We start from the raw sequence: 26,368 nt of genomic DNA, 5'->3' as shown, positions 1-26,368 counted from the left end.
TCCAAGATACTGAACTACATCCATCTATTTCCTTCTCTAAACTGGAGAAGCTACTTTTCTCTCTCTGCCTGGTAGGCTATATCTGACTACTTAAACCCTTGCTAAGAGTTAGTAGAACTCTGGATACAGAAAGCAAACTTATGGTTACCAGGAGACAGGGAGGCAGGTAGGGATAAATTGGGAGATTGGGACACATACACACTATATATAAAATAGATAACTAATAAGAACCTGTGGTATAGCACAGGAAACTCTACTTAATACTCTATAATGACCTACATGAGCACACAATCTTAAGAAAGAGTGAACATATGTTTAACTGATTCACTTTTCTGAACATTTAAAGCTAACACAATATTGTATTTAACCTATTAGATACTGACCATCCCTGCTTATTTAACTTATATGCAGAGTACATCATAAGAAACACTGGGCTGGATGAAGCACAAGCTGGAAGCAAGATTGCCAGGAGAAATATTAATTACCTCAGAAATACAGATGACACCACCCTTATGGCAGAAAGTGAAGAAGAACTAAACAGCCTCTTGATGAAAGTGAAAAAGGAGAGTGAAAAAGTTGGCTTAAAACTCTATATTCAAGAAACTAAGATCATGGCATCTGGTCCCATCACTTCATGGCAAACAGATAGATGGGGAGACAGTGGAAACAGTGTCAGACTTTATTTTTTGGGCTCCAAAATCACTGCAGATGGTGATTGCAGCCATGAAATAAAAAGACGCTTACTCCTTGGAAGAAAAGCTATGACCAACCTAGACAGCATATTAAAAAGCATAGACATTACTTTGCCAACAAAGGTCCATCTAGTCAAGGCTATGGTTTTTCCAGTAGTCATGTATGGATGTGAGAGCTGGACTATAAAGAAAGCTGAGCGCCAAAGAATTGATGCTTTTGAACTGTGGTGTTGGAGAAGACTCTTGAGAGTTCCTTGGACTGCAAGGAGATCCAACCAGTCCGTCCTAAAGGAAATCAGTCCTGAATATTCATTGGAAGGACTGATGCTGAAGCTGAAACTCCAATACTTTGGCCAGCTGATGTGAAGAACTGACTCATTGGAAAAGACCCTGCTGCTGGGAAAGATTGAAGGCAGGAGAAGAAGGGGACGACAGAGGATGAGATGGTTGGATGGCATCACCGACTCGATGGACGTGAGTTTGGGTAAACTCCGGGAGGTGGTGATAGACAGGGAGGCCTGGCGTGCTACAGTCCATGGGGTCCCAAAAAGTCAGACACCACTGAGCAACTGAACTGAACTGAACTGAACTGAAAGCTAATGCAACATTGTAAATCAACTATAGTCTAATAGAACTCTTTCTAACAGTTTATCATCTATTCAATCTATCTAAATTCCTTTACTCCCTTGTTTGAGTCTAACCTGAACAAGAATAATCTAAGCTTCTTTTCATGAATTCATTAAACTCATTTCCAAATATGTACTGACTTACATTAAAACCAAAACAACAAAGACACTATAAATATAATCCTTATGGTGACATCAAGAAGCTCATATCATTAATTTTCAGCCACGATTAAATCTCAGAATCCTGGGAATGATCATCTCTTTTTTAATTCATTTACTTTTTAATTGAAGGAAGGATTATTGCTTTACAGAATATTGTTGTTTTCTTTCAAACCTCAACATGAATCAGCCATTGTGAATGATCATCTTTTAATAAGGCATTACAGAAAGTTATATGAATTGCCTTCCTGCTTTCCTCGTGGCTTTATAGAGCTTCGGCAGGGCAGAATCATCAAAACAGATTGCAGCAGCTCATAAACTATCCAAATGCGCAGAATTCACACATCCAAACTGACTCACAGCACAACTGTAGCAGTAACAGTTCAAAGGAACTATTCTTGTCTTCTGGGAGGAAAATGAGAATGAATGAACTTGAGAGGCATTATAAAATGCAACAAATAATGAGGTGGCATCATATATCCTCTAATTCAAACTGTTTAACATTTGAGATAAAACTAAAAATTTAAACTTTCCAAAAAGTTTTATCTAAAGAGAATTGGAGTCAGACAAATAGAGAATCCTGGTTCTGCTGTCAGTGATGGGAAGTCAAGTAACCTCTGACCTCAGCACCCCTGTCATTCTGTGCGGCATCAGGATTAGGGGGAGGGTTCAAAGGCAGAAACAACTCATCCAAAAGAGATGCTCAATCAGTGTAAACACTCACCCCTTTTTCTCTTGATGTCATCGTCTGCAAACTCATAGAATAAGTACCCTCCATGCTATGGAACAAAGGAAAACTGTAACAATGCTGTGAAATAAAAAATCCCTCTCTAGTGAGAAGAGTGTTAGTTTGGTAACTAGGAGTTCTGATTATCTACTTCTAGGACTGATCTTTGCTGGCCTCAGAAAAATAAACCTTTCTCTTTCTTTGAATCCAAATGACTTGATTGGTAAAAGGGAAGTGTCTCACAAGATACCCTCTGAAACAGACTTTACTGATTTTAATACTATTATGGCACTTTGCCTTCTGTATATTCAATGACAGGCTTTGAAAGAGTAACAAGCAGGTTCAAATTCCAAAATTGTTGATTTGTTCATAAATGATCTTAGGCAAATTTAAAAACTTCTTTGAACATCATCTACTTATTTTCTCTTACCTACTGTTTCCTCACTGACATCAGTTCAATTCAGTTGCTCAGTCATGTCCGACTCTGCGATCCCATGGACTGCAGCACTCCAGGCTTCCCTGTCCATCACCAATTCCCAGAGCTTGCCCAAACCCATGTCCATCGAGTTAGTGATACCATCCAACCATCTCATCCTCTGTCGTCCCCTTCTCCTCCTGCCTTCTATCTTTCCCAGAATCAGGGTCTTTTCCAATGAGTCAGTTCTTTGCATCAGGTAGCCAAAGAATAATATCTCACTTCTGTTTAATGTGTGTGTGTGTACGTACTCAGTCACTCAGTCTTGTCCAACTCTTTGCAACCGTTTGGACTGTAGCCAGCCAGATTCCTCTGTCCATGGGATTACCCAGGCAAGAATACTGGAGTGGGTTGCCATGCCCTCCTCCAGGGCATCTTTCCGGCCCAGGGATCAAACCTGCATTTTCTACGTCTTCTGTATTGCTGGCATATTCTTTACATGCTAAACCATCAGAGAAGTCCTTACTGTTTAATAGGTATAATATTTTCAGAGACAATAGTATGTACAGCATAGTGTTTGGAAGACACTAGGTGCCTAATAAAAGACATATGTGATGGTTCTCAAGACATGTACTCACCCTAGACTCCTCCCACATCCTAATCCTCCCCACTCCCAACATATTATAGAGGAGCAACCTCTCTTATCACTATGCCAAAACACCTGGTCCTGGAAAAACTCTAGCAGTTAAAGTGATTGTCAAGCAAGGTAATACATGGCATGCAATTCCACCCTTACAGCCCTCACAAATAGATGATAGTGTCCTATACTTGTGTGAACTCTCACAATACCCCTCCACACATATACCAGAGGGTGTGAAACTATAAGACATAAGGGAAAGAAACTCAAATTTTATTCCCACTCACAGCCTACCTAGCTAGCCAGGGTAAGAAATACCATAAATCCCCTCACCATGAAATAATCTGGCACAAGAACTTCATTTAAAATTGTGGAAACTGGGATCCAGTGATTTTGAGTAATTTATTCAAGCTCTCATAAACTCTGGAACTCACACTAGAATTCAGCTGCCTATATTTTCAGTCTAGGGATCTCTTTCTAGTTTACATAATTTTCTCTTTCTATAGCAATAACACTGTCCCATGTCCTTCAATATAGGGTGCAAGGGGATAACAGACAAACCTCACTTGTGTGGCCAATAAAAGGAAAATCCCTGGTTCTGGTGCCCATTGATACTGTGATAAGCAATTACTCGGTGAAATGTTCTTGTATTCCAAGGACCTGCGAGTATAATTATATTCATAATGAAAATAATTAAATGTATAAATGTCATCTGCTCAACATCTTTAGTTATAATTCTTACCCTTCAGTCAACTGTTAATGATAAATTCAGGGAGTCATCAACCGTTCTTTTGATGTGAAAATACATGTTGAACACTGTTTGACCAAACAAACCAAGGTTCAAGGAGAAAATGTAACGTGCCCCAAATCGCATAGTTTGTAAGAGGCAAATGAATGCCAAAACCCATTTCTCCTTTCTTCAAAAACTGTGTCAGCCTTTGTATATAAACATATGTCAACCTTCATTTAGACATCCACTGATGCTCCCTAAAAAGTCCTAAGATGATTTTCCCAATCAGTAGGAAGCTGATAACTGGAAGACATCCCACTGAATCTGCAGAGTGGCTAATGAGCCATTAGAAATGGAAGAGATTAAACCCATTAATAGGTGGCTCTGGAGTAAAGTCCAGTTTTTGGTTAATACTGTTGACACATACATCTCCATCTATCCAGTGCTTAGCACTAATATGTTTCCTATATGGAATCAGTTAACATGTGAAAAGCTATGGGATTTCTTCATTGATTCAAAAAAGATAAGTGACCAAAAAAGATCATATTCTGTGAAATAACCAAGAATCCTAGAATTCATATCAACTTCTTTTGGGGGAAATAAGAAGGCTAAAACTAACAAATAAACTTGTATCATTCTTTCTGATAGTAACATGTGGACGCCTGGAATCTTTTCCTGGTTTAAAATTATCCCAACCTTCAGCATATGATTCACTTATGCTCTTTGAGCTTCTATATCCCCAGCAATGAAGTACACAGTTTTTTTGAGTAGATGATCTATAAAACCAGCTGGCCCTTTCTTTCTAGATTCATGGAATTACAGAGCAAGGAAGATAAACTACAACCTGTGCATTCTGAGAAACACCTAGTGGATAAATATTCTTTGTGGTGACCTATGGCCTTAAAAAATGAATCAAAGTCCTCCTCCAAACTAGTCCATTTGGAATTATTTATTTCTATCTATGGTCAATATTTAATTTGGCATTTGCTGAGTTTGGGGTGTGCTGGTCCTCTATCTTTGACAATCCTAATAATGGCACAGAGGGAAGATTAGGAAAGCCTGGAATGTCACTAAATACAATCAAAGAGAATTCAAAGGGACCCAAGGACATGCTGTCAACTCCATGCCACTTCAAATGTGAAAAGCATTTAAACTTGAATTCTTCCACTCCAATGACAGTCTCATTTAATTCCACAAACCTCTGAAGAACAATATTTTACCACCATGACCATTGCTGTTTTAATTTTGTTTTACGTCGGCTTTTTTTTTTTTTTTTCTAATGTCAGACCTAGAGCTTCCACTCTGGTTGTTCTTCTGACTTATGATCCTCAGAGTTCAGCAAGGTGTTGGTCAGACCCCATAGATCACTGGAATTGTCTAGCCAACTTTATGAGCTCTGGAGCCTCTCTCCGTACAGAATCCTAGAGTAGTGATAAATGACTTGTAATTTATCTGCTGAGTGCTTTGGTTTTATATTCCCAGTTCTAGCTTTATGGAGTTTCTTTCTTTTATAAAAAGAATGTGTCACTTTGCCTCTTGTAAGTCATTGCATTTATGGTGCAACTTGCTACAAGTTAATGTGCAGAGGCAAAAAAGAAGTCATGGTCGGACCACAGCAAGCCTCAGATGAAGTTCATATTCTGTTTCTGCAGCCTGAGTTCCCCAAGAAGCATCACTGAATTGTGAAACGCTGTTCTCTCTCATGTTCTTTTTAAATTTTCATCTTATATGAACTGCCTGGAGACTTTCAGCCATTGGAGACATTAAGGCTATATAGTGTTTTTTTTTTTTTTTTTTTTCCTTTTTCTTTTGTAGAAATGCCTAGAGGAGAAATATTCTTTGTCTTGAACCACTTGTATATTGATTTCACATCTGTCTACAAACACGCTATACCTCCAAATGTTATCATCCTAAGTATGACTTCCAGCTATTATAAATATTTTTTAAAACTAGTGATGGGTGATATTTTAATTTTTTTTCCAACACATTTGTATTTAACCAACACTTTTTCAAAAGCTGGGCACATTATGTATGCATGAAGGTGGAAATGTCACACGGATTTGTCCAGCTTATTGCTGTATTATTTAGAGAAAAGTTTACCCTAGAGATGTAATCCAGAGAGTTTACAATTCTTGGTGAATTTGACCAATTCCAAACGACTACTCTAGGGAATTCATATGCCCTTAAGAGCAGAGACACTAAAAGAGGTCCAAGAGGTTAATGCTATTCTTGGTGATTTCTGCTGTTCTATCCCAATTAATGCCATGGCTATAAAAACCTTTGGGTAACTATTAACATCTAATGACTGAAGAAAAATGGCAATTCATGACAAGGTTTGGCTTCTGGCACTTTTCACATCAAAGGACAGGAGTCTTAAATGAACTGAAATTCTTTAAGACAAAATGGCAGTAACGTTTAATATTTTTGTGGCTATTCCTGGATACAGATACTACTGAAATTTCAATGTAATATTTTCTTCCTATTATACTTCACTGCCTACCGTAAGTGATAATAACATTTAGCATGTGTGTATGCTAAGTCACTTCAGTCATGTCTGACTCTTTGCAACTATACGGACTGTAGCCTTCCAGGCTTTTCTGTCCACGGGATTCTTTAGGCAAGAATACTGGAGTGGGTGCCACATCCTCCTTCAGGGGATCTTCCCAACCCAGTGATCGAACTCATGGCTCTTAAGTCTTCTGTATTACAGGCAGGATTCTTTACCGCTGAGCTACTGGGGAACCGCAAATAGCTGAGCATGACTGAGCAAATAAGCCCACAAAAGGAGTATGTCCAAAGTGATTCTGACCACGCAGAATGATATTTCTCTGCAAGAGGAATCTCAAAAGTTACCTTTTAAACACTAAACTATATTTAAGAACACGGATACTCTATTCAGAAAGGAACTGGAATCCCACTTTTACCACTGCCAGGTTTATGAAAATGAGCAAACCAACCAACCTTCCTTTTCTCTTGTTTCCCAATCAATAAAATGTGATGGAGTATAATTGCCACTATATAATCCATGTTTCTAAAGACTACATATGTAATAGCTATAGTGTCAATGTGGATCTTCCAGAAAGCGGATGCAAGAAATTGGTGAGTAGAGGTGGGAGGGAGGAGATTATTCACCTGGGAAATAAGAAAGAGGAAGCTGGAATGAGTTAGGACAACCTTCAGACTATAACAGGACAGCAACGAAGGAATGGGGGAAAGATGGACAGAGACTCAGATGGCTGCACAGCTCTGAGAATATTTGGTCAGCTCCACAAGGAGCCCGAGCACAAGGACAGCCCAAGAGTAGTCCTGCATTGAGCAGAAATGACCAAGCTCTAGCACCCTACTAGGTACAAGCTGGGAACTGTCAGGAATGGTGTGGCCTAGCCTGGAATGCTGCAGGGGATCCCAGAGGCTACTGGCTATAGCTGCATTCTTCATGGCAGGTTATTATCATCATAATCAACAAAGTCAGGATGAAATGCCACAACCAGGTTGCACACAATGATTTGGAAGCATGTTGTTCGTTCTTGTGCTTAGCTGCTCAGTCAGGTCCAACTCTTCGCGACCCCATGGACTGCAGCCCACCAGGCTCCTCTGTCCAAGGGGATTCTACAGGCAAGAACACTGGAGTGGGTTGCCGTGCCCTCCTCCAAGGGATCTTCCTGATCTGGGGATCAAACCCAGGTTTCCCACATTGTAGAAGATACTGTACCGTCTGAGCCACCAGGGAAGATGTTTGTTCTTGGAGTGACATATAAGTCCAATACATGTCTTGCTTAAATGCACATGTATCCTCCAGCCAGTTCATTTTTAAACTATATCACTTGATAAGTGAATTCTGCAAGCTTCCAACTCTATCGGATCTTTAAAATAAAACAATGTGTTGTCTCTTTCATTAACTTTATTCCCAAACCCTCTCCTAAACATAGACAGCACTTCTCTCTCCAGTGCTTCACTCTGGTCATGCATCACTTTCTACCTTAAGATGGTATATCTGTCCTTTTCAGCTGTAAGTTATATAAGAGCAGAATCCAGTTCAAAAATATCTCTGCAATTCTCACCAACCATCGCAGAGTGCTAGGCCCACAGTCGGAGCTCAGTAAACATACACAGAAGAAATGCAGGTTATTTTTCCAGAGATGTGATCTTACTCTGGTCTGGCTGGGTCTTGACAACAATAAACCATGTTAACCAGGTTCTGATAGTAAATTGATACGACGTTCCCTGAACAAAACATTCAGGCCTTTGGGGGTTTCTTTAAATATATTTTTCATATTTAGTATCTTGGGCCATATTTCTTTTCCTTTTTAAAAATATTTCACTACATTTAGGACTTCATAATGATACTTTGTTAAAAAAAAAAAAAGTGAAAGATGAGTTGCTCTCTCACCATAAAAAACAACGAAGACTTCCCTTAGGGATTTCTTATTATGGAGAGTGAAATGTAGACCAGTTGTAATACTCTCATGCTGTAATAAATACTTGACAAGCTCAAAAGTAAGTAAAATATGCTAGAAAAGGGGCTTAGTGAGGACTGGTATATTATGGCTAACTTGCCTATCTGGGTTCTCAAGCAGATTAGTCATCAGAAGTGAACAATGCCAGGCTTATATGAATATTTCAGGAATTGTTTGCATCTAAACATAAATATTTAGAAATGCCGGGAATTATCAAGATTCAGCATGTGTTAAGACCTCTTCTCCTTTGCCCCCAAGTGAATAGACCTACTTCAAGGATACAGAAAATAAATTAATCCAACTAGGACTTTAACCTTGGAACAAGCTCCTCGCCATTAAATTTCTGCCCAAGAAAGACCACCACTACCTCCACAAGCAGGGCATTTAGTAAAATATTTTTTGCCATGATTTTCACACCTTAAACTCCCTCAATTAATGTTATTTGTAAATGGAGATTTGCCCCATATTTTGGCTACAAATATAGAGACTTAAATGCAGGCCTCTTTTAATAAGTCCACTATAATTGAGAAGGAAATAAACACAGTTGGAATAATTAGAACAAGTGAGGGAAAATGCTTTTCTCATTTTTATGAAGTAAAGTTTCAGTTTAGGCATTTGGAGAGCTCATCAAAACAGAAACCAACAATGAGAAACTGAAGCAAGAAAAGCTTTTTATTGCTACCTTAAAGATCATTTAGTTACACTTGCTGTTGTTATTCTCAGAGAAAAGGAAGGCTTGAACTGACATAGACTCTTTAATGGAGACATTATCCCAGGGATAAGATCTTATAACACCCGATAGTTAAGTACACCCTAATGACAATGAAATTGCATTTTTGCAATATTTCTTGAATAATAGGTAGAAAAATAAATTCTCAAGTCCTTGATTCTGGTGTTGTAATGAAATGTCACACAGAGAAACAGCCATTTCATTAAACCAGGAGTTGCACTGAATTCTTTCCAAGCAAGATTATAATTCATTATTATCAGAATATCAAACATGATTTAGAATGACATTATATTTCTTAATCTAATAACTATCATTTCTTTATCACTAGAATTTTAATAGTTAACTTCCATTTCTAGGCAAACAGATATCTACAATTAGAAACATGATGAAATGTGAGGATATTCTGGTACTTTAGCTTTCAGTTATGATAGGAAAGAATGTTAACTGAATAGCAATGTATCTTAAGGTAAGTGTGGGGAGCTTAGAACAAGATACCGGAGTTGAAATCTTGCCTCACCCACTCACTAGCTATGACTTAGGTGCTCAGAGATATTAAACACATTTCTCAGTCTAATTCATAAAATGGATATATTTTTACTTTATTCAATGGCTACTGTTAAGTTTGGGTGACATTATTAACATGCCTGATGCAAAGTAAATATCTAATTAAATGAGTGTATTCTCCAAGCACTTTTCCTATAATGAGCTTTATAGTTAATAACACAAAGTTTATCACATCATAAAATAAATATCCAATTCAATCTGTGATTTTTTTCCTTAGAGGATAATGTCTTTCACAGAGGCAAGAGAAAACTGTTTAATGTCATGACATCAGTGAATGGCCAAATGAGCATTAGGAAACAGACACTGCAATCCCTGTCTCAGGGCTTCAGGTGACTCACCAAAGCTGCACCTTTCAAAACATCCTTCAGCGTGGAGAGCCACCAGGAAAGGGGTGACTTCAGGCAGAGACTACACCAAGAACTGCGAGCCTCCTTCCAGCACAGAAGCCGTCACATCAAAGAGAAAGCCTCTGTCCCTTCATACTTTCTGACTGTGGAATATTTATAGGCCACTTAGTGGCAAGAATGATTCTTTTTTAAAGCATCCTTTTTCCTATACTTTAATTCTTTAGTTTGGCTATGTACATTAGAACACAGTAACCAGGTAGAAATCTTTCCTAACACCACCAACAACCTGTCAACTTGACAACACAGCCATAGAATTTTCAAAGTGAGGAAACCCTAACACGATCATTACTTGGTGAAACTGACATACAACATAGTTAAGCGAACTAATTTCAAGGCTAGAAATAAAACTCAAGTTCCCATGTACTGAAATTTGGCAGCTCCCTGCCAAAACCTCCAACTTTAACAAAACATTTAAAATTAATATCAATAAAACTACGGCAACACATCCCTCCCTCCCTCACACACACACACACACACACACACACACACACACATACACCCTGAAAGGGCATTTTTCTTACCTGTGCCATTTCTGGGAAAAAACCATGTATTATTTTACACTTGTGCTCCTGAACATAAATCACCTTCTTCGTAGTTCTACTCACATAATTATTCTCAGATACATTTGCTCTCTTGTTTCTATTTATTAGATTATTAACAGTAACTTTGAAATGATTTCACTGAGGACTAAATGAAGAACATGGTACCAAGATATACGGCATTCAATATTTTAGTATCTGTACAAATAATTCACTCAAACCAGTATATAGTTACGTATTAGACTGTATCTTATTGTTCCTCCATCCCTACCCCCCACTTTACCAAGTGGCAAAATAGTGTCTTACACTGAAATTTAATTTGATATGATATCATCAGCTTGTATAGAATAACGAACGCTACAAAGAGCTGCTTTATGGAATTCACTATGGCTATCTTAAGATGGTTGACAGCATTCTTGGCAATGCTGTTCACTGTATTATACAGTATATTTCCTAAGACTTCCCAAGAGAATATCCCACCTATTTTGACCATCTCTTTCTGAACAGTTCATTTTATATATCCTAAATATTGTCAGTGTCATAATCTACCAAATTCCTTCAACATGCGTTGCTTGAAATCTTAGAAACAGCGGTCAATGTATAAAACGTTCATTGAAGGGTTCTTGTGTTTTGTTCTAATTCTGGTTTGACTTTAGTTTGTTAGTCTTGTTATTTTTCTACTTTCTCACCTATTTCTAATTATGTTGCTTTGATGTATTTTAAATATCCTCGTAAGCTATCTTAAATCCTTTTTAGAACAAAGTGAGGAATAAATAACTAAAACTATAAGTACTTTCACATGTGCAGAATAAGATGGGAGGGTGAATATTCATAACATAAAATTAGGTTTTCTTTAAATAGAGTCTATGTCAAATAAACTGGGCTTTTTACCTTTCGGTTGGCTTAGCTGCCACCTCTATTCCTTATGAGTTTGGTGAGGTCTTTACTATATCTTTCTCTTGTAACTATCCCAGTACTGTTCAATAGTAGATATTTTATCGCTATTTAGAATTAACATATCCCTGAAAATCAAATGATCTAAAAACCACCACAAATTAATCTACTGAGAAATTCAGCACAATCTTGGATAACGAATAAAGTAGTAAGAATGTCACTGTTTTTGACATCCACATAATTTTGATGGGACTGAAATCATGTAGGATATAGAAAAATAGCAGAGAAGAATTTAACTGGGCAAATGCATTAGCCAGCTAATCGGACTCATGGGTGCATGTGTGTGTGTGTGTGTGTGTGTGTGTGTGTGTGTGAAAGAGAGGGAGAGAGTAGAACCTGCAAAGGTCTGAAGTGGAAAATTGGGAAGGAAGAAAAGTAACAGTAGTAGTGGAGAGGAAAAATAAAGAAAAGGAGATGAGTAAGAAAAAAGGGGACTTCCTTCCTTCCTTTCTTACAAATTATGGAAATAAAACTAAGGAATTCTGAACATAATTATTTTTGGAGTTTTACGACATTTGACTAGGATTGACAATCAATGTGGATAATTATATTTCCCATAATTTCACTTTATTGCTGGAAAGATACTATCTATGTCTTTTCATATATAAAGCATTTCAGCAGATCTCTTGGCATGCAAATCATTGCTCAGGCAAATATTATAAAATTAAAACTACTGCCATCCATTTATCTGTTGGCATTTTGTCCTATCTTTTAGGCTCTGAATGCCCTGAGGTCAGACTTTTCATTTTATTTTTGCTTATCCAAATAGTGCCTGGCTCCAGCGCAAGCTCTGCTGAATACCAAAAATAATTTACTCAAAATAGTTTCTGTTTTCAAAGATCATACTTGGGAATAATACTCAGGCAACAAAACAAGTAAGGAAGAAAAGGGTGCTAAAAATGGGTAGTGGAAAAGTGGTGTACTCTATGAGTAAACACCTCAAAATGAGAGAATCGTGTGGGATATAATCATACAGGAGGCTCCATGGAAGCAATGGGATACAAACTGGGATGAGAGAGTATTCAGAGAAAGAGGAGCAGACTTCCCCATCATGGCAATCATATTTTGATTCAGCGCCCTGCTGTGTTCTCTTTATGTGTCAGAGCTTGTGATGGCCAGTAAGAACACACATCAATGAGACAGACTGAGTCACTGCTTACAGCTTAGTAGGGTCTATAAAGAAGCATCTAGGCAATGAAAATACAGTACAATGAGAGCAGTGATGGAGGAAGTTCAGCATCCCTTGTGAGTATATAGGAGGGATCTCCACCTGGAGACAAGAAAGAGCTTCTTTGAGTAGTGACTTATTTAGTGGAGACCTATAGAAAGGCAATCCCAAAGAATGCTCAAACTACTGCACAATTGCACTCATCTCACATGCTAGTAAAGTAATACTCAAAATTCTCCAAGCCAGGCTTCAGCAATATGTGAACTGTGAACTTCCAGATGTTCAAGCTGCTTTTAGAAAAGGCCGAGGAACCAGAGATCAAATTGTCAACATCTGCTGGATCATCAAAAAAGCAAGAGAGTTCGAGAAAAACATCTATTTCTGCTGTATTGACTGTGCCAAAACCTTTGACTATGTGGACAACAGCAAACTCTGGAAAACTCTGAAAGAGATGGGAATATCAGACCACCTGATCTGCCTCCTGAGAAACCTGTATGCAGGTCAGGAAGCAACAGTTAGAACTGGACATGGAACAACAGACTGGTTCCAAATAGGAAAAGGAGTACATCAAAGCTGTATACTGTCACCCTGCTTATTTAACTTATATGCAGAGTACATCATGAGAAATGCTGGACTGGATGAAGCACAAGCTGGAATCAAGATTGCCAGGAGAAATATCAATAACCCCAGATATGCAGATGACAGCACCCTTATGGCAGAAAGTGAAGAAGAACTAAAGAGCCTCTTGATGAAAGTGAAAGAGGAGAGTGAAAAAGTTGCCTTAAAGCTCAACATTTAGAAAACTAAGATCATGGCATCTGGTCCCATCACTTCAAGGCAAATAGATGGGGAGACAGTGAAAACAGTGTCAGACTTTATTTTCGGGGCTCCAAAATCACTGCAGATGGTAACTGCAGCCATGAAATTAAAAGACGCTTACTTCTTGGAAGGAAAGTTATGACCAACCTAGACAGCATATTAAAAAGCAGAGACATTACTTTGTCAACAAAGGTCCGTCTGGTCAAGGCTATGGTTTTTCCAGTGGTCATCTATGGATGTGAGAGTTGGACTGTGAAGAAAGCTGAGCGCTGAAGAATTGATGCTCTTGAATTGTGGTGTTGGAGAAGACTCTTGAGAGTCCCTTGGACTGCAAGGAGATCCAACCATTCCATCCTAAAGGAGATCAGTCCTGGGTGTTCATTGGAAGGACTGATGCTGAAGCTGAAACTCCAATACTTTGGCCACCTCATGCAAAGAGTTGACTCATTGGAAAAGACCCTGAAGCTGGGAGGGATTGCGGGTAAGAGGAGAAGGGGATGACAGAGGATGAGATGGCTGGATGGCATCACCAACTCGATGGACATGAGTTTGAGTAAACTCTGGGAGTTGGTGATGGACAGGGAGGCCTGGCGTACTGCAATTCATGGGGTCGCAAAGAGTCGGATACGACTGAGCGACTGAACTGAACTGAACTGATAGATACGAAGTTTGCAAAATAAAGATGAGAAATTGTGTCAGTTGTTCTAGTCTGGAGAAAACACATAGAGAAGACTGGCAATAGATGGAGCTGGAAAAATGTAAAGGATTTATTAAGCCCTCTAAAGAAGTTTGTTCTATAAAGAATTAGGACAATAGGGAATAATGAAAGACTGTGAGCAAAAGAATGTTTGCTGGTGTTTAGTCAATAACACAGTAAAAATAAAGTAAATATAGTAATATTAGATATAACCAAACATAGAAGAATATGAATAGATTAAATTATGAAGAACAGAGGTTATCTGGAGGTCTATGAAATCAGTAAAGGGAAGTTTGAATTTTTAAAGACTTTGGGAGACACATTCAAAGACTTCTTAATCTCTTACCAAAAGTCTCTAGAAAGTTGTGATTATTCATTAGCCAAGATAGGCTAGTATATTCCCTATATCTGAGGCACTTAAAAAAAAGTTTGGCTTTTTAATTTATTTCTACTTTATCACATGCTGTCAAGCACTGGGCAAGGTCATTCCGGGACCCAGGCTCCCCATCTAAAGCATATACCATCTAGAAATGGGACAAATAACATTAGTGGTGGGTGCCTTTATTATGCTGGGGTGGGTTCCATCTATGCCCAGTTTCTGGGGAGTTTTTTCATAAATAAGTGGTGAATGTTGTCAAAAACTTTTTCCATATCTATTGAGAGGATCATGCTTTTTATTCTCCAACTTGTTCTGGTGGTATATCACACTGATTGATTTGTGAATATTGAAAAATCTTTGCAACCCTGGGATAAGTCCCACTTGATAATAGTGTATGATCCTTTTCATGTATTTTTTGGATTTGGTTTGCCACTATTCATCGAGAATTTTTATGTCTACAAGTGTTGCTGGGAAAACTGGACAGCTAACATGCAAAATAATGAAATTAGAACATTTTCTAATACCATACACATACACACACACAAAAAAAACTCAAAATGGATTAAAGACTTGATTTTTTTAAAGAAAAATTCAGAAGTCTTTTAGTCCTTCTAAATGTAAAGTAAATGTAAATGGTAGGGCTTAGTTGAAATGTTAAACAACCTTAAAATGTTGAAAGAAGGAAACCATGTCTTCTCTTCAGGACATTCAGTCACATATTTTTTCACCTGTTTGATTCCCTACTAAATACCTTTAAGGCATCAGGGTCAGAGTGAGACATCACACATCCCATATGTTATTTTCTTTCCATGGTCCACGTGTAGTAGGCAAGTGATGGGATGTAAGAGGATGTAAGAGACCTAAATGTAAGACCACATACTATAAAACACTTAGAAGATAGCATAGACAGACACTCTTTGACATAAAACCTAACAATAACTTTTTGAATCCACATCCTAGAGTAATGAAAATAAAAACAAAAATAAACAAATGGGACCTAATTAAACTCAAAAGCTGTTGCAAAGCAAAGGAAAGCATAAACAAAGCAAAAAGATGACCCACAGATTGGGAGAAAATATTTGCAAACAATGCTACCAACAAAGGATTCATCTCCAAAATATATAAAAATCACATGCAGCTAAGTATCAAAAAATAAATAAATAAATAAATAACCCAATCAAAAACGAGCAGAAGACTTAAATAGACACTTCTCTAAAGAAGACATTATAGATGGCCAAAAAGTACATGAAAAGATATTCAACATTGCTAATTATCAGAGAAATGCAAATAAAAACTACAATGAGGTGTCACCTCCCTGGAGTCAGGATGTCCATCATTAAAAAGTTTGCAAACAAAAGATGCTAGAGAGGGTGTGGGGAAAAGGAAACCCTCTTGCATGGTTGGTGGGAATGTAAATTGGTACATCAGTTTCATTGGTAACCTATTAGCCAGAACTATAATACTCATGAGGACCTGCTCACATGCAAAAAAGGTCAGCTATGTACATGTTAATTTGCTACCCTTCCTTCTTAGTGTATAACTTTTTTTTTTATTATTATTATTTTTTTTTCCAGTGGGTTTTGTCATACATTGATATGAATCAGCCATGGATTTACATGTATTCCCAATCCCGATCCCCCCTCCCACCTCCCTCTCCACCCGATTCCTCTGGGTCTTCCCAGTGCACCAGGCCGGAGCACTTGTCTCGTGCATCCCACCTGGGCTGGTGATCTGTTTCACCATAGATAGTATACGGTTCCCTTTTCTCCACACCCTCTCCAGCATTTATTGCTTGTAGACTTTTGGATAGCAGCCATCCTGACTGGTGTGTAATGGTACCTCATTGTGGTTTTGATTTGCATTTCTCTAATAATGAGTGATGTTGAGCATCTTTTCATGTGTTTGTTAGCCATCTGTATGTCTTCTTTGGAGAAATGTCTGTTTAGTTCTTTGGCCCATTTTTTGATTGGGTCATTTATTTTTCTGGAATTGAGCTGCAGGAGTTGCTTGTATATTTTTGAGATTAATCCTTTGTCTGTTTCTTCATTTGCTATTATTTTCTCCCAATCTGAGGGTTGTCTTTTCACCTTACTTATAGTTTCCTTTGTAGTGCAAAAGCTTTTAAGTTTCATTAGGTCCCATTTGTTTAAACACTCTCCGACATAAATCAAAGCAAGATCCTCTATGACCCACCTCCCAGAATATTGGAAATAAAAGTGTATAACATTTAAGTTACTGATCACATTTCTCTATTTATAATTTTGCGTTTCAGATGTGGCGGGGGTGGAGGAACAAATGGAATGTTTGTTGAGCACCACTGTCCCTGTTGCAGCAAGGTATGAAGATGTCAAAGGTTAGCTTTGGGTGTAGGAAAGAAAATAAATTGCAAAGAGACTGAGTAGAAGCCAGACACAGTCTAGAAAATATGTGCAACAACACGAGTAGGAGATGAAAAGAAACTGAACAAGGGATGGAGCATAAGAAAAATGAGAAAGGTTCCTATTCTTACCAATAGAAAAGTCTATTTAACAACAATGAAATTAGGAAGTTTGCTAAACAACCAGTACTCTAGTATATCCTGTTTCCCCTGTGACACAGTGGTAAAGAAGCTGCCTGCCAATTCAGGAGATGCAGGTTCAATCCCTGGGTTGGGAAGATCCACTCCAGTATTCTTGCCTGGGAAATGACATAGACAGAGGATCCTGGCAGGCTACACTCCATGGGATTGCAAAGAGTCGGACATGACTCATCGACTAAACAACAACAATACTCCCTGACTTTTTTTTTTTTAATGCAGCTCTGTAGAAGTACAGGTTTTTATCCCATGAATCAAATGCCCATTATAAATGTCAAAATAGAACATTCCATATTAATGTCAGGAAGTAAGCGCCCTGAACAAGTGCAGCAACCCGAAGCACGTCAGAAAGGAAAGTCTGAGGATCTAGACTCTAAGGACATCAGTGCAGCATCAGAAATGTGTAAAAGCTTTTTACTCTGTGGGAAACAAGAGTTATTAGAGGGCAGTCTGCAAATGGACTGTTAGGAGTTTGGGGAGTCGTAGTCCTTGAAGGGAAGATTTATTCCAGGAGGTTTTACCATTTATCCATTTTTGGTGATTGTGATGTATGAGTCACAAGGGTAATAAACTTCAAATAGGTTGAAGTAAAGTTAAGTACTTCTCAGCATTTCTATTAATTATCTGTGAAAGAGAAGAATGAAAATTAATGCAGAAACATAAGCTGGTCTTTGAACAAAGGGGGATAAGTTTATTACGATGGTTTCAGCTACATTCCTTTTCAAAATGGGTAAAAGATCAAGAAATATTTAAGCAGATTACACTTATAAATAGAACAATGTGATCAGTAGCTTAAAGGTTATTAACTAACAAGTTAGTAACAGTACCTAAGAAGGGAGGGTGGCAAGTTAACATGTAAATAACAGACCTAGTATAAGGTCTAGAAAATATTTAGCTAACCATAAGTACTGAAAAGACTTCTCCAAATAGGAGTATTTACAGCCTGTTAACAGCTAGAAAATACATTTGGTTCATAATTTTTTAAAAGAAATACAAGTCCCAGTAATTTCAAAAGTATTCTTAATCTCCATATGTTTACATACAGAAAAAGAAAATAGGGGTTAGAAAATCATTCACTGTAGCATTCATTGAAACATTGAAACAGTTGAAATATATATTAACTAGAAATGGATAAATATAACATATCCATATGATAGAATATTAGGCAATATTTGATTTTAATCAAATAGATCTGTATCTATTACCAAATACCAACATGCACAAGAGATATCGATAGAAGTGAAGAGACCTCATTTCACTTAAGCAGATCATAGTATAGGCAATGGAAAATTAAGATTTTTGTTATAGTATGGCATCGGTCATAGAAGCATGTCACGGATGTGTTGTGGCAGCACATGAGAACATGAGGACAAGATAAAAGAAAGATTATTATAGCAAGACAGTAAGTGAGTTGAGTCTTGAAATGTATGGGTGTACTATGTACTTCTTGTACAGATATTTATATGCTCTCTTTTTCTAGCCCCCACTGAGTGACTAGCCAATCCCAGGTAGAATTGGACAGTACCTTGCTCAAGCCTCTGCTACAAAATATTTTTTCCTGCCCTTTGTTTATCAAAAACCCCCAGCACCTTCTCTGACATCCTCAGGTGTGTTTCAGCCATAAATCTGCATGGCATCCACACAGGAGCCACTCAGAAGGGCCATCGGTAATGCACACGGGGCCATTCTTGACCAATGGAAGCTGGGAGACAATTGGTAAATGCTTCTCCTTTCTGTCTGTTATGAGAACAGATACTGATGAGTGAGGGGGGAGAAACAGTCTATCCAAAGATCTGAAAATCATTCACTTTTCTGGAATTTAGAGTATGATAAAAGTGTGGCAGGACTTACTTAAGTGCCTGATCATGAAGAATCTTGCTAACATACAATAAAGCTAGGAGTCTGTCTCATCAGCATGAGATTACTATTGTTAAATCTATGTAACAATATGAAATGTCTTAATTTTTTAAGTATTTATAATTATGTGGAGGTGAATTGGAAAGTTACCTGGCCAAAGATAAGAAAGAAGTTAGACACCACAATTCATGATCCAGAAAAGAAATCATTAAAACTTAAAAAAAAACACCTGGTCCACAGATGTTTTTCAATCTAAAAAGAAAAATACAAAGAATACATGAATAATTCTTTTTTTTTGGGGGGGGGGGTTTATTTTATGTTTTGTTTTTTTTTTTTATTAGTTGGAGGCTAATTACTTCACAACATTTCAGTGGGTTTTGTCATACATTGATACGAATCAGCCATAGATTTACACGTATTCCCCATCCCGATCCCCGCTCCCACCTCCCTCTCCACCCGATTCCTCTGGGTCCTCCCAGTGCACCAGGCCGGAGCACTTGTCTCATGCATCCCACCTGGGCTGGTGATCTGTTTCACCATAGATAGTATACATGCTGTTCTTTCAAGACATCCCACCCTTACATTCTCCCACAGAGTTCAAAAGTCTGTTCTGTACATCTGTGTCTTTTTTTCTGTTTTGCATATAGGGTTATCGTTACCATCTTTCTAAATTCCATATATATGTGTTAGTATGCTGTAATGTTCTTTATCTTTCTGGCTTACTTCACTCTGTATAAGGGGCTCCAGTTTCATCCATCTCATTAGGACTGATTCAAATGAATTCTTTTTAATGGCTGAGTAATATTCCATGGTGTATATGTACCACAGCTTCCTTATCCATTCATCTGCTGATGGGCATCTAGGTTGCTTCCATGTCCTGGCTATTATAAACAGTGCTGTGATGAACATTGGGGTGCACGTGTTTCTTTCAGATCTGGTTTCCTCAGTGTGTATGCCCAGAAGTGGGATTGCTGGGTCATATGGCAGTTCTATTTCCAGTTTTTTAAGGAATCTCCACACTGTTTTCCATAGCGGCTGTACTAGTTTGCATTCCCACCAACAGTGTAAGAGGGTTCCCTTTTCTCCACACCCTCTCCAGCATTTATTGCTTGTAGACTTTTGGATAGCAGCCATCCTGACTGGCGTGTAATGGTACCTCATTGTGGTTTTGATTTGCATTTCTCTGATAATGAGTGATGTTGAGCATCTTTTCATGTGTTTGTTAGCCATCTGTATGTCTTCTCTGGAGAAATGTCTGTTTAGTTCTTTGGCCCATTTTTTGATTGGGTCATTTATTTTTCTGGAATTGAGCTGCAGGAGTTGTTTGTATATTTTTGAGATTAATCCTTTGTCTGTTTCTTCATTTGCTATTATTTTCTCCCAATCTGAGGGCTGTCTTTTCACCTTACTTTTAGTTTCCTTTGTAGTGCAAAAGCTTTTAAGTTTCATTAGGTCCCATTTGTTTAGTTTTGCTTTTATTTCCAATATTCTGGGAGGTGGGTCATAGAGGATCTTGCTGTGATTTATGTCGGAGAGGGTTTTGCCTATGTTCTCCTCTAGGAGTTTTATAGTTTCTGGTCTTACATTTAGATCTTTAATCCATTTTGAGTTTATTTTTGTGTATGGTGTTAGAAAGTGTTCTAGTTTCATTCTTTTACAAGTGGTTGACCAGTTTTCCCAGCACCACTTGTTAAAGAGGTTGTCTTTTTTCCATTGTATATCCTTGCCTCCTTTGTCAAAGATAAGGTGTCCATAGGTTCGTGGATTTATCTCTGGGCTTTCTATTCTGTTCCATTGATCTATATTTCTGTCTTTGTGCCAGTACCATACTGTCTTGATGACTGTGGCTTTGTGGTAGAGTCTGAAGTCAGGCAGGTTGATTCCTCCAGTTCCATTCTTCTTTCTCAAGATTACTTTGGCTATTCGAGGTTTTTTGTATTTCCATACAAATTGGGAATACACCAATAATTCTTCGTGCTCATGACATTAAGGAAAGGGAAGAATTTATATTATTACTCCTGTTTTTGTTACTTGAAAGATGCCATAAACTCAACTGGGATGATCCACTTTTGTTGGGAGATACAAGCACGTTCACATACATACACACAAACATTTGCAAGTTTGAGTTAGAAGTAACTATGGCTATTCTGTTTAGCATTTCAAATAGTCTGACACAAATACAGAGTTGGGTTGCAGAAGGGAAATCTGCTTTGGAAATATGAGTTAAAGCATTTTTATTGTGTTTTACTATTTACAGACAGTTTCAGTTCAGTTCAGTTCAGTCGAGTCGCTCAGTCATGTCTGACTCTTTGCGACCCCATGAACCGCAGCACGCCAGGCCTCCCTGTCCATCACCAACTCACAGAGTCTACCCAAACCCATGTCCACTGAGTCAGGATGCCATCCAGCCATCTCAACCTCTGTCATCCCCTTCCCCTCCTGCCCTCTATCTTTCCCAGTATCAGGGTCTTTTCAAATGAGTTAGGTCTTCGCATCAGGTGGCCAAAGTACTGGAGTTTCAGCTTCAATATCAGTCCTTCCAATGAACACCCAGGACTGATCTCCTTTAGAATGGACTGGCTGAATCTCCTTGCAGTACACAGACAGTTTGACTAGATGGAATTGCCTCCTGCAAAGAATATGTAAAGAGGGAAGAGAAGCTTGACATGCTGGAAAAGATGGAGCTTGCCATGTAGGTGAGTAGGTGGAACAGGAATCTATGGATAAGTCTCAAAATACATAATTACAAGAGAACAGAGTGTGTTACAAAAGCATAGGTCAGAAAATCTTAAGTCACTGTGAAAAATCAAAGTCAAAGTCAAAGTCTACAGGGAGGCCAGCTAAGATGAACACTGAAAATTATTCACTAAACTATACCAATATGAAGAAATTAATGACATTAGTCGAGGGCAGTTTCAGGGCAAGAATTAAAGTTTAAGAAGCAGAAGACAGGAAGCTGAGACACAAGTGGGTAAGGAACGCTGGACCTGGAATGTAGACTCCTTGTAAGTAGATTGTAAGGAAAGTAGAACGGTAAAGCTAGGCTTGGCTACACTTTCCTGAAAATTTTTATAGAGCTAGTTACATTTGTAAAACACTGGTTGCTAAATGTAAGAAAAGTTTTGATGTTTTGAGTTGGGAATAAGAATGACTTTCTTAATGTTAGAAGCTGTTAGTGCAAAGCCTAACAGTTATTCAGATATAGCAAATGTATTCTTTTAAATTAATGTGCAAAACATTTTGCATTTTAATCTTAAACCCTGTACCTAATTTCACCTGCAAGAAGAGAGTAGTCTGAACGTAAAGGCAGCATTTATTTTTATCAATCACCATCTGTAATTACTATGCACAAGTAAAAATTTTTGTTTGGTTGCTTACTTGCTTTAGGAAACACACAGAAATTCAAACAGAGAGATGAAAGAAGGTGATAACTATTGAAGAAACAAGGAGGTAATTCACTTTTTTTTTTTAACACAGAAGCCAAATAGTCAATATATTCTGAATGTACCTTAGAGGGATGAAAACTCTCAGGCATCAGATCATCAGAGATTTATTTGAATATGTTAACTGCCTAGTAAAAAATCATCGATTTTCAGAGGAAAAAAGCAAGTAAAAAACCTTGTGTTTACATTTTTTTAACCAAACAAATTGCAGTCCAATGGTTCTGATGAATTCAATCCACAGTTTCAGCACTCTTATGGCTTACTATCAGCTAATTGGCTCCAGGGTTCACATATGTTAAATAAGCAAAGAATGTATGAACGTGAGATGATAATTTAAGAAAAAAAATTAAAATGTGTCATTGAGTAATGGTGCAGGACAATTACATTTTACTTTCGGCCAGAGACAGATAATGCAGTGACACGTTTAAGGGTTGAATATCTGGATAAATGGGGCTTCCCCAAGTGGCGCAGCGGTAAAGAATCCATCTGCTAATGCAGGAAATGCAAGAGATGCAAGTTCGATCCCTGGGTCGGGAAGATTCCCTGGAGAAGGAATGGGCAACCCACTCCAGGATTCTTGCCTGGAAAATCACATGAATAGAGGAATCTGGTGGGCTACATTCCATTGGGTCGCAGAGATTCGGGACATGGCTGAGCGCACAAGCAGCAGAAGCATCTGAATAAAGGCAGTCTTATATTTAGACCCTACTTCAGACAGAATCTGTGAGATGATGGGCGAACCCCTCACACCATCACCCTGTGGAAGATACTGTTGATGTCCTCATTATACACATGTGTGTTCAATCGCTCAGTCATGTCTGACTCTTTGCAACCCATGGACTGTAGCCCACCAGGCTCCTCTGTCAATGGAATTCTCCAGGCAAGAATACTGGAGTGGGTTGCCATTCCCTTCTCCAGGGGATCTTCCTGACGCACACATCGAACCTGTTTCTCCTGCACTGCAGGCAGATTCTTTATCAGCTGAACCACCAGGGAAGCCCATCCATGAGGTTGCATCTATAAAAGGCAGTGTGGTAAAAAATGAATACTGGTCCTGTTCCTTTTATTCTTGTGGTGACGGTGCAGCAGCTTTCAGTCAGCACCTGGACCCCAGCACACATGATGACATAATATCAGGGCTGAATTGGAACTCACTTTTTGAATTATATGTATTTTAAGTATTTTAAAATGCAAATGTCTACAATGACTCCATAATTTTTTTAAAAAAAAAAGTAAAAAAACAAAAACTGGTATGTAAATTCCTTCGAGTTCCAGCTCTGCCTACTCTCCTACCACTCTTACCATCATATTATATCTATGGAGACCTTGGTGGAACTGCAAGAAAACGGGGAAATGAAGTACGGAGTCTCCCGCCTGACAGCCGCTCAGCCTTGCCTGCCTGTTGGCCTTGGCCAGTTTTGCACCAGAGATGATCAGTGATGGCTGAGAGAATGGACTGTAACAGATTAAATTAAAGCAAGTTTTTTTTTCTTTTTCCATTTATTTTTATTAGTTGGAGGCTAACTACTTTACAATATTGTAGTGGTTTTTGCCATACATTGACATGAATCAGCCATGGATTTACATGTGTTCCCCATCCCAATCCCTCCTCCCACCTCCCTCTCCACCCGATTCCTCTGGGTCTTCCCAGTGCACCAGCCCCGAGCACTTGTCTCATGCATCCAGCCTGGGCTGGTGATCTGTTTCACCCTTCATAATATACAGGCTTCGATGCTGTTCTCTCGAAACATCCCACCCTCACCTTCTCCCACAGAGTCCAAAAGTCTGTTCTGTACATCTGTGTCTCTTTTTCTGTTTTGCATATAGGGTTATCATTACCATCTTTCTAAATTCCATATATATGTGTTAGTATGCTGTAATGTTCTTTATCTTTCTGGCTTACTTCACTCTGTATAATGGGCTCCAGTTTCATCCATCTCATTAGGACTGATTCAAATGAATTCTTTTTAATGGCTGAGTAATATTCCATGGTGTATATGTACCACAGCTTCCTTATCCATTCATCTGCTGATGGGCATCTAGGTTGCTTCCATGTCCTGGCTATTATAAACAGTGCTGCGATGAACATTGGGGTGCACGTGTCTCTTTCAGATCTGGTTTCCTCAGTGTGTATGCCCAGAAGTGGGATTGCTGGGTCATATGGCAGTTCTATTTCCAGTTTTTTAAGAAATCTCCACACTGTTCTCCATAGTGGCTGTACTAGTTTGCATTCCCACCAACAGTGTAAGAGGGTTCCCTTTTCTCCACACCCTCTCCAGCATTTATTGCTTGTAGACTTTTGGATAGCAGCCATCCTGACTGGCGTGTAATGGTACCTCACTGTGGTTTTCATTTGCATTTCTCTGATAATGAGTGATGTTGAGCATCTTTTCATGTGTTTGTTAGCCATCTGTATGTCTTCTTTGGAGAAATGTCTGTGGGAAAACTGGTCAACCACTTGTAAAAGAATGAAACTAGAACATTTTCTAACACCATACACAAAAATAAACTCAAAATGGATTAAAGATCTAAATGTAAGACCAGAAACTACAAAACTCCTAGAGGAGAACATAGGCAAAACACTCTCTGACATAAATCACAGCAGGATCCTCTATGACCCACCTCCCAGAATATTGGAAATAAAAGCAAAACTAAACAAATGGGACCTAATGAAACTTAAAAGCTTTTGCACTACAAAGGAAACTATAAGTAAGGTGAAAAGACAGCCCTTGGATTGGGAGAAATAATAGCAAACGAAGCAACAGAGAAAGGATTAATCTCAAAAATATACAAGCAACTCCTGCAGCTCAATTCCAGAAAAATAAATGACCCAATAAAAAAATGGGCCAAAGAACTAAATAAAGCAAGTTTTTAAAAGAAGGAGAAAAAGAAAGATTCATAGAGAAAGAAAAATGAAGAAAGTGATGGAGGGAGGGATGAAGGAAAGGATGGAGGGATGCAGGGAGGAAGGAGGCAAGAAAAAAAGGAAAGTGGGGAAATGAAGGTGAAAGGAGCCGGGCAGTGAGGGGAAGGGGGTGGGAAGGATGTGAATCCACTAATTCAAGCCATAGCATGAAGGTGAAGATGTCATAGCTGCAGGTGAAGACTGATTCCACTTGGATCCAAGCCAATGCCTCTTCTCTACCCTGAATGCTTCTCCATTATCCATGCTAAACAACTTCCTTTTCTCAGTTACTCAGAGGTGGGTGCGAATGTGCCTAGAACTTACCATCCATAGAAAACATGTAAAGTATGTTCAAAAAAAATAGCATTGAAACGCATACATTACCAAGTGTAAAATAGATAGCCAGTGGGAGTTTGATGCATGACCCAGGGAACCCAAAGCGGGTGCTCTGTGACATCCTGGAGGGATCGATGTGGAGGGCGGTGGCGGGGGGTGGGGGGAGTTCAGGAGAGAAGGGACACATATATGCCTATGGCCAACTCGTAGTGATGTATGACAAAACCATCACAATATTGTTAAATCATTATACTCTGATTAAAATAAGTAAATAAACTTTAAAAAAGAGAGAGACAATTTTGAAGAGAGCAAGGCAACAGTATGGTAAATCGACACACTTGTTACCATGGGTTTTTTAAAAAGCAGTTATTTTAGAGCTATTTCCATTACTACCTCCCTCAATGAAGAATTCTGCATATATCAATTTTCAACTAAGCTCTGCTTTCAAGAGACAAAGAAAAGTAATTAAACCATGCCACCACATCCCACTACCCTGTCATCTCCTTACCACAACCCCATATGAAAATCAGAACTAAAAGATATCAGAAAGGT

Source organism: Dama dama, chromosome 4 (genome assembly GCF_033118175.1).
Source record: "Dama dama isolate Ldn47 chromosome 4, ASM3311817v1, whole genome shotgun sequence".
Taxonomy (NCBI): domain Eukaryota; kingdom Metazoa; phylum Chordata; class Mammalia; order Artiodactyla; family Cervidae; genus Dama; species Dama dama.
This window is presented reverse-complemented; position numbering follows the sequence as displayed.